The sequence below is a fragment of the Lynx canadensis genome, chromosome C2 (genome assembly GCF_007474595.2).
Source record: "Lynx canadensis isolate LIC74 chromosome C2, mLynCan4.pri.v2, whole genome shotgun sequence".
NCBI lineage: Eukaryota > Metazoa > Chordata > Mammalia > Carnivora > Felidae > Lynx > Lynx canadensis.
Window position 1 is genome coordinate 96,136,306 of NC_044311.2, and position 10,855 is coordinate 96,147,160.

Sequence of the window (10,855 nt, forward strand, 5' to 3'; positions counted from 1 at the left end):
GTTTTTCCCCCTAGACCTGTTCACTTGTGGTGTACTTACACATTCAATAAGCCATAAGTCTAGTTACATGGGCTGTAGGTAGTAACATGTCTACTGAGGTAAACACTGTGCATCCGTTGTACCTAAAACAGTGCCTGGAACATAGTAAATATTCAAGAAATATTGCTAAATAAGTGAAATGGGCTTCAGAAAAGTGCTGGTTGTATGCTGGCTAATCACTTTTCTTTCTCATTCCTAGAACTGCTGTTAACCTGAAAAGGGTTTGTAATTTGTACTGATTTGCATGAACCTTGCTGTAGTTATAGTATTGTTAAAGAAAAATTGTTTTCTGGAGGTTTTTTTTTTTTTTCCTACAATATTCAGTAGGCTGTCTCTTCCACATCGTGCTGCTTTCCTTTCCTCAACCTAGAGGAGGAGGAGGAGGTTGCCATTCCTAGAAACCCAGACATATGACCCATTTAACCTAGCACCTCAAAGTATCTATCTCAGCAAGGCTTGCTTTGTGGCAGGGGCTGGAATTACCAATGGGTAGTGCTTTTCTAATATAGCAAGTACCCACAATTGAGTATAAATTTCTTTGCCTGAGTGATAGACTAGTTTAGAAAAGGTATGAGGCAGTGAATAAAAAAAAAAAAAAAACTGAATTATTTTCTTTTTTCATTTAGTAATTACTGCACTGCAGCAAACAGAGCTGGGTCTGAGCGAACACTGACATCTAATTTTCAGGTTTTGAATTGCCTGGAGAAAAGCAGGCCTCTCTGTTTTCATCTACTAACTTTTCACTGTGAGGTAATTATGCAGAACAGAGTATGGTCCTGGGTGATGTTTAACATAGGCAGGTCATAACTAGACAGAAAATGGACACCTGCTTTTAGGATAGAAATAATTAAAGGTTCATAATTTTGGAAGAGCAGTGGTGATGTCATTTAATAGACACACACTTGCAAGGAATTGCAGGCTTGGAAGTCATGTGTTTTTCCACTTTAGACCATTCATAAACTGTCAACATAATCTGGAAGCTAAGCTTATTTTCCCTCTCTGTCCTCTTGTTGGTGATGCATTTCTGTCTCCATGAGAAAGACTATGATTCATTGAATTCTATTGATTTTGTTTATTTATAAATGTATATTTGTATATATTCCAATAGGTTGTTTTCCTCAGTTTACAAATGAACCAAGAAATTGGGAAAATGGGAATCTAAATGCAAAGTGTTATGGACTCATGGAATTGGAATTATAGAGGGATACAGAAGTTTAAAGAACATATTTTAATTCCTTTTATATACAAACTATACACTGCAAGAGTCAGGCAAACTTCACAGTGTGAGGAAATGGTCCTCATGACACTGCCGTCACTGAAGATATCAGCCACAGTTCAAGGGTCCTCAGGGTCATTCTCATTGTTGGCTAAAAGGTCAGGGATTCCTATGACCTACCTTAAGTTTGTTAACTTGCTAGAATGACTCACAGAACTTGAAGAAGTGTTATAATTGTGGTTTTATTTTAATGCAAGAACAACCCAAACGTTTTATTTTAATGTTAGAACCACCCAAAGGGAGAGATGCATAGGGAGGAATCTGGGAGGTTTCAACATATGAAATTTTCATCATCCTCGGGGACATGTTACCCTTCCAGCATCAACATATAGCAATACATGGAGTACTGCCCACCAAGGATGTTCACCTGAGTTCTGATGTCCAGAGTTTTTACTGACATTTTCTTGCATAGGCATGATTAACTGAATTATTGCCTATTGATAGCATTCAGTCTCTAGCCTCCCACCCTCACCTTCTGAGCACCAACCCATTAATCATGTGGTCAGCCTTTCTAGAATGGCTGGCCTCCATCCTGAGTCATCTTCTTAGCATAGACTATCTAGGGACCCACTGGGTGTGTTTGAGGAGCCCACCTCTAATAACAAAACTCACCTGTCACACAACAAAGTCCAGGGATGTAGAGGTTGCCTCCCAGGGCCTATGACAATGGCTAAATCTCTCTTTAGGTGAAGACAAGTAGCTTACCACAGAAACATACAAATCGCAGATTGCTGATTTGGTTTAAGGACGTTCAAGTACGTGAGAGGAATGAACTGGGTATCAGGGAGAGATCTCCTGGCTCCTTGGGTAGAATTTTCTTCCATACTACCACAAACATGCACTAGAATATGAAATCTACCCAGTAGCAGCATTTGCAGGAAAATATCTTGAAAAATGATAAATGGTAAGACAATGGAGGGGCAGTTATTGATTTTAGACTTGAAGGTTTAATTTGCATACTCTGACCTCCAAGTGAGAATAGGAACCTAATAAATCAAGACAACTCTGTTAGTAAAGAGAAAGGGGTAAAGAATGGAGAGAAGGTTCTATAGCAGGTAGGGGCCTTTTGCTTTGAGACTCAAGAGTAACAATCCAGGATGGCATTGTTTGGTGAAGGCTAAAAACCAAAAAAAAACAAAAACAAACAAACAAAAACAAAAAAAAACTAACCTAAATATTTTAATGTAATTATATACTTATTAAGATATAACTTACATTCAATAAAGTTCACCAGTTTAAAGTGTCTACAACTTTCTTTTGATCACAGTACCTTGACTGCATACCCTCAACCTAGAAGGAAAAATCGCAAAAAATCTTAAACTCTTGTTTATCCTTTGCTTGCTTGTTTGTTTGTTTTGGGCTATAATGTGGGTGAAACAATTCTGGAAGTACTTTGTGTGCATTGTAGGACTAAACAAATGAGTACATGTGGTGACATCAGGAAAGCCAGAGAATATGGAACATGGAATGAGGGAATGTGGAGAAAAACCTCACAGGGTTAGATTAGAATTGCAGCTATAGGGGTGCCTGGGTGGCTCAGTTGGTTAAGCGTCCGACTTCAGCTCAGGTCATGATCTTGTGGTCCCTGAGTTTGAGCCCCATGTCGGGCTCTGTGCTGAAGCCTAGAGCCTCCTTCAGATTATGTGTCTTCCTCTCTCTCTGCCCTTCCCCTGCTCACATTCTGTCTCTCTCCCTCTCAAAAATATTTTTAAAAAAAATTAAAAAAGAATTGCAGATACATATTTCCTGTGTCTGTTCAAATTTCAAGAAATAATGACAGCTCAGAAACAATGAGCATACTCAAAGCCTAAATGTTGGTTTCTAAGTAGAATTGTCCACTAAAAGGAACCATGTCTAATGGAAGATATGGCTGAGTTCAGGACTGGGGCAGGGGAAGTATAAAATGAACCCGTATCATTTTATTATTTAAGAGGTGCTGTAAAATAAATAAATAAATAAATAAATAAATAAATAAATAAATAAATAAATAAATAAATAAATAAAAGGACAGGGGAGCCAGCTTGAAGGAACTTGTATGCATCTGGGGCAATTTCAGTGTCCAAAATTGTGAAGCACAATGGATTATAGTGCACTGAATACAATAGGAATCTATAAGTGCATATTGATAAATAATAGGTAAATAAATAAATGGGGAGGAAAGGAAGACTCTTCCTGACTGATGTCAACTGACCAAAGTGAAGAGAATAGTGAATCTGGGAAAACATTGTTTGCAACAACCACAGGAAAAATAGTTTGAGGCAAGAGTTATGAATGGATACTAAATCTAGAGAATTATAATATTTGCATAATCCCAAACTATTTCCCTACAGATTTCTTATTAGCTGCAAGGGGAAAAATAGCTACTATATAGTAGAGAAATTAGATAACACTTTGAACTGGTGATCAAAATTAATATCACTAATGAGTGGCAGATGGATTAGGTACCTTCAAATAGGGTACCATAAGAAGGACACATCACTTAAATAATATTCCAAGTGGGCATATATTACCTAAATTGAAATTAAGAGGAAATATCAGATGTGACAACTAAATGCAATAAATAACCATGAACTGCTGGATCTTCGCTGAAGGAGAAAAATGCTATAAAGGGCATAACAGTCATTTGATAAAATTGGAATATAGTCTGTAGAATAGATAAGTATTACATTATTGTTAAACTTGAAATATACATATATATTTATATACAAATATATAACATGCATATATAATATGTATCAACATTAAAATATTTAATGTAATGAGAGAGAGAACAGAAGTTGGAAATTAGTACAAAGTGGTAAAACTAGGAAAGGATATACAGATGTTCTCTCTACTAATTTTGCAAACTTTTGTAAGCATGAGATTATTTTAAAATGAAATTTTAAAAAGGAATAGAAGGGCTAAATTTCTAAGGAATGAATGCCTAAATTCTTGGCTATGGCAAAGTAGGCAGGGAGTTTCTTCTTTTATTACCTTAAGATCCCTTTTTAAATAAACCCCTTTAAAAATCTTTCCTTTTCATGTCAGCCCAGCTGCCTTTCATGAATCTTGTCTCTTAATTTATTCTTTCCTTCTAGTATAGTGTTCCCATGGGTAATTTGCCTCCTTGCATTGTTATAACCCAAGGAGGCCCCCACAAGAGCACAAGTGGGCATGTGTATAAATGCCTCAAGAGACTTGGGCAGGTTCCCAGGTCATTCCTTCCACCAGGGACCCTCTTCTCTTTCAGCTCCAAATCAAATTTTTCACTCAAGGTAAGCAACCAGATGGCTCTTTCAGCCTCCAACAGGCCCCATGTAATAGGAACTCGCTTTACATCTTGTAGAGCTGTTGAGAATAACAATCCTGCCTGGACAAATTACTTATTACCTCACATTTGTGATTCCACCAGCAGCTTAGAGAACTTTAGGGACATCATTTCATTTACTCTCCTGTGGTCTTTGAGCAGTAGATAAGAAATAAGTATCACATGCCCCATCCTTCAGAAGAAAGAATCAATGCCCAGATCTGTTATGTACACTATTCATAGGCCCAGCAAAACCTTCTCTTTATTTTTTTTTTTAATTTTTTTTTTCAACGTTTATTTATTTTTGGGACAGAGAGAGACAGAGCATGAACGGGGGAGGGGCAGAGAGAGAGGGAGACACAGAATCGGAAACAGGCTCCAGGCTCTGAGCCATCAGCCCAGAGCCTGACGCGGGGCTCGAACTCACGGACCGCGAGATCGTGACCTGGCTGAAGTCGGACGCTTAACCGACTGCGCCACCCAGGCGCCCCAAAACCTTCTCTTTAAAAAAGAAACCTTTTGCCCGTTTAAAAACAACATTTTGCTTGGAAAAATCCTTTTGATGTTATAAGTTAAAATACGAATTAAAAGGAAACAATTAAAAGTATTATTATAATGCATCAAACTGAGGTCACTGTCGATGGAATCGAGTATGAATCAGAGTCGCCATGTGTACATATGTGACCCTCCAGGGTGTGATGCTGGGGGAGTGTTTCAATTGCCCTGCTACAATAAAATGTATTCAGTGTAGCAGTGTCTCAAGTTCCTCTCAGCCCCAGCTTTCTTTCTAGAATGATCCTTTTTACAAGAATATTATATTTTCCCCCTTATACTAGAGGTTGAAGGGACAAAGGAACAAATGTAGAAAAGGGGTTCATCACCAATTCAGTATGTTTAGTAATAACAAATTATTTTTTTGCTATATATATCACTGGAAGTCTTGAGCACTATTAACTCACATTTTTTGATGCTTCTTTTTGTTCATGACTTATTAATCATGTTGATTTTCTCTGTGTCCTCTTGACTTCACTTCCTTCTTTCCCCCTTTCTTCAGTCTCGTTTGGTTGGCACACAGTTTTCTTGTAAAACCCTTTGAGTGTTGTTTGAGCCTCTGTATCTTCCTGTATTTTCCTCTGTATCTGCCTTTCCTCCTTCAGACATAAGACTGAATCTTCAAATCTGGCCCTAGGGTCTAGTGTTTCTTTCTCAACTAACAGCTACTAGATATAACAAGGATGCTGTGATCTCAGAGTGACTTCAGGGTTATTTGCAAGTTGTTTATAAAAGTTATTTTAATAGGGCTTTAGCACTGTAGTCCTTAAGCAGTTTTCCCCTGCCGAGTATCTTGTGGATTCATTTCTTGTTTTGTGCTGCACGATTTTTAAATTGAAATAATTTTGAAGGAGCAATTATGAGATATCTGTTAATGGGCACCTCCACCAAGTGAATGTGGAGTGTGATCTCTGGGTTTTGGTGGGCAAAAATAATTGATACAGGTTTTGGTATGATTCCACCCTTAACTTTACCCCACATAATGTAATATTGCATGTGGCCAACCTCATACAACAACTCATTGTGTTTATTAATTTATTTGACAAATATGTATTGAACATTAAAAGTATGAGCATTGTTTTAGCTAGAAACTAGATGTGAGGGATGCAGTGGTTAATGAAACACTGCTCTGGGGGTACCTGGATGGCTCAGTCAATTAATGTCTGACTCAATTTGAGCTCAGGTCATGATCTCTTGGTTTGTGTGACAGAGCCCTGTGACAGAGCCTGCTTGGGATTCTCTCTCTGCCTCTCTCTCTCTGCCCCTCTCCCACTTAAACTCACTCTCTGTCTCTCAAAATAAATAAACTTAAAAAGATGAAATACTGCTCTCAAGACACAGTGCCTTTTACCTATATGATACAAAATAATAATGATAATAATAATAATAATAATAATAATACACTGATTAACAGACAATTAATAGGGCAGCTTCAGGTTGTAATAAAGTCTATGAAGAAAAACAACCAAAACAGGGGATGTTTTGTGTAAGAAGGTGAGGGACTAAGGGGAATCTTAGATTGGTTATTCAGGAAAGGTCTCCCAGAGAAAGTATCATCTGAATTGAGACCTGGATAGTAAGAGGATTGCCATGGAGACTATAGATACAAATGTCCTAAAACTGGAAAGATGGCAGTGCATTTCAAGGACAGAGAGAAGTCCAGTATACCAAAGGCAGCAGTAAGAGAGGTACAGGATTATGTCAGAAAGGTTGGAAGGATCAACAGGTGTTAGACATGACATGAGGACTCCTGCCATTTGTGATCCTTATTTTGTGTCTATGACAAGCAAATACATTGGAAAAAAAGGAAGTAATTATAGAGAGTGAATGAGGAAGGTAAGTTATTGATCTAAGAACATAGCTGTGCCATTTAGCCTTGGGCAACATGAATTTTTACACCAGCCCTTTAGCTAAAACCTCTAGAGCCACTGAAGAAGAAATCATGACATCATTTTCAGGGGGGTTGGACTGTGTTTGAAGATGTTGTGTCACCATTTCCAGCTCTGATGTTCTTTCAACAGGCTAAGGTCCAACAGGCTACCATACCCTTACTCTCATGGAGTATATGCTGGTAGTGGGTAGACTCCAATTTTACACAAAGACCAGAAAACAGATCTACTCTCCATTTCTTGATTAGCATAGCACAGAATGAGTTTTCCTAAAGATTTTTCAGAGTAAGAACAGTTTACTTAAATAAAACTCTATTTACCCTGCTTTTGGAGGGGACCAGTAGTAGTATCAGGAAGGAAAAATTCTTCCTCTACCCTTTGAGGTCTTCTAACTAGACTGAGAATTAAATTTACATGAGACAGATTAACAGGAGAAAGAAACTCAGATTTCCTACATGCTCACAGAGTCCCAGTAATAAAATTGAGAGCCAATAAAATGACCAGGGCAGGCAGTTTTTATATGTTGTAGACAAAGAGACAATATGTTTATGAGGAATTGACAGGATTAAAAAAAAAAGTGTTTGGGAGCATTAATCAGTAAGAAACTCTAAGCAAAGTTTGGGTTGAGGTAGTAGATTATTGAAAAAGTAACCAGGTTTGTTTTTATAACTTTCTTAACTTTATAATCCTTATCTCTGGTGTTACTCATGTCTTTTTTAGTTCTTAGTACAGTAGGGTAATTTCTCATATGGGAGATTTGTTTCCTGTTTTTGTGGGCTAGAAGAGTGTCTGAGTGTCCTTGAACTAAATGTTTCTTAAGAAAATTTTATTTAAAATAATAAGTATGTGGACTGCCTGGATGGCTCAGCCGGTTAAGCTTCCGGTTCTTGGTTTCCGCCCAGGTCATGATCTCTCAGTTTGGGAGTTAGAGCTCTTGTTGGGCTCTGTGCTGCTGACAGTGTGGAGCCTACTTGGGATATTCTCTCTCTCTCTCTCTCTCTCTCTCTCTCTCTCTCTCTCTCTCTCCCCCCCTCCCTCCCTCCCTCCCTCCCTCTCTCCCTCCCTCCCTCCCTCCCCAACTTGTGCTGTCTCTCTAAAAAGTAAATAAATAAAGCTAAAAAATAATAATAATCAGTGTTCCTAAATAAATAAATAAATAAATAAATAAATAAATAAATAAACATCAGTACCCCAAAGTGGCATATTTTGGGGTGGTGGCCCTTGGCCTCAACAGTAGTTATAATCCCTAACAGCAACTAATGAACAATTTAATCTGTATTTGGTTCTTATTGTGTTATTTTGGTTTGGCATCAGTTTTTACCTCTTCATGATATAGTAGCTGTATCATTACTAGCCAAGTTACTTTATCTCCCCAAGTCTCATTTTCCTCTTCCATATAACTAGAGTAATAACAGTACTTACTGGACAGGATTATTGTGAGAATTATATTAAGTGAGATAATATTTGAAGAGCTCTCAACACAATGCCTTTTACCTAATGACCACTCCACACAGTTAAAGAAGTTAGCAATAATAATGACCATTTACATTTGCATAATGCTTAAATTTTATAAGACATCTTCACATACGTTATACCATTGGATGCTCACAATAACTGTGAGGCTACAATTTTTGCTCAAGTTCATATACTTTTATGTGGTTCAAAGCTGATTTTAAAATAAATCCCTATATCTGAGAAGTAGACATTTATTAAGAGGAAAGAGACAAGGGAAGGCAGGAATACATACTGACCTAGAGGCTAACTAAGGCTTCAGCCTAGGTTTAACATTCTTTTATAGATAATCTACAAAATAATTTTTCATGTACTGGTAAGAAAAAGCCACTCTATTTTGTGTATTAATTAAATGTCATTAATGTAATACCTTTCATTCTGGTAGAAAAATCATGTTAAAGATTCATAGCCAAATTGTGTTCCACATTATATTCACACACCATTCATTAAGTGCTGCAGATGATCTGGTGTCTTCTATTTTAGACTTATTTTTCTGACACCCAGCCAGTTCTAGGAAACAACATGGCCCCTCTTCAACAGATATACAGCTACTTAAATGCTTCACACAGGAATGGAAGAAGGGTCTAATGCCCACTTCAAATGGCACAGAGACTTGGAATGACATCACCAGCAGAAATGTATAATTAATGTGCTTCTGTGTAGTGCTTGGAGTACTCTTAATAAACCCTGTGAGTTGTTAAGCATTCAAACTGGGATTTGGCTAATGCTCTGGAACACCCTTCCTCCAGCACAACTGTTTTCTCTTTTAGTATAGGCATGGAGCCAAGTGGACCAGAAGTGGCACTAAATAGACTGATAGAGAAATGTTTGTGCCAGAGATATTTTCCTGTGTGTTGCAGCTTTGTTGTCTTTACTCTCATCACCCTACCTTCGGGCATTTTCTCTCTTTTATTCAAGGAACAAGAGAGAAACCATCTTTAACCACCTTGTTTTGCCTTCAGGTCAACACCAGACATTCAAGGGTCACTGACTTAAAAAAGGGAAGAACCACATCTTGCTTTGCCTCAGGCAAAATACAGGGCTGGAATGTCTCAGTAAGCTACCTTATCCTGACTTAACCTTAGGCAAGACTGTAAAATAGTTCAAGTCTGAACTTGATCTTTAGTGTCTACCTTTCTATATCTCATTCCTCTTGTTTAGGGTTTCTCCTGTTAACTAGGACCTACACTTCAAGAGACTGTGGGGGAGGTTATACCATTTAGAGAAATTTAAAAGCACAGCCCTTCTCCAAAAAAAAAACTTTTGTGACTGAAATAGCTAATGGCTCTATTGATGCAGGCTGGCTGGGTCCAAGGATCCAGAGGGAGTCCCACTGGACCAGCCAAGACAATCCTGGGCTTTGTGCAGGATAGAAATCAAACCCAAGACAAGGAGAAGTGGGAGTAGAGTTTATTCAAGACATAGAGAGATTATAGATATGGACAGAGTGTCCAGGAGCCTCAGAAAGGAAAGAATAAGTTTTATCTCTGCTTGGAGCCTGGGGTTTTATTGAGGACTGTGGTCTAGTTCATGTGTCTTCTCAGTAATCCAGAAACAAAGAGGAGTGTGTAAGTGTTCTCCATAAGTCACTTATGCCCTGCAGCCAGGGGTCTTGATGAGACCTTGGTCAGGATGAACTGCCCAGTCACTCTTTAGATGTTATCAATCATTCTGGAAGACTCCAAAGAGGTCATTAAGTCCCTGACCTTTACAAGGAAGACATACATTATAAGCTTCTAGAAGGCCTGTGTAAGGCAGGGGTGTAGGTCCTAGCAAGAACAGAACCAGGAAAAGGAGAGAAAGCAGTTTTTCACAAGGTCCCTTTAGTTTTCCTCCCTCACTACCATTTCTGGCTTGGTGCAGAAGGACCTGCTTGCAAGAGGAGAGGATTTCCCAAATTATATGCAGCTGAGGACCACCAAGCCTGCCTATGAACGAGATAAGGAAATGACCAGAAATGACATGGCCTATGGTGATTTGTCTTTGGAAGACCACTGGGTTGACTTATCATACTGAATATCCGTAGACCATTACTTACTTGTCTCTTGGGTAAAACACAGGTATTATAAATCAACAATCATGACTTAAAAACCCCATAGGCATGACAGAATTACCTAGCTTCCAGCACCTGGCTGCTGTTCAAAATAAATGCTCTGTAATACGTGTTTATGATTTTGGTCACAAATACTAGAAAATTCTAACGTCATTTGCTATACCTCAGTTTGATTTATTTATACATTTATGTAAACTGGCTTCCTGAGCTGCTTCCCAGAATTCAATAATGTTGTTAACTTCCCCGAT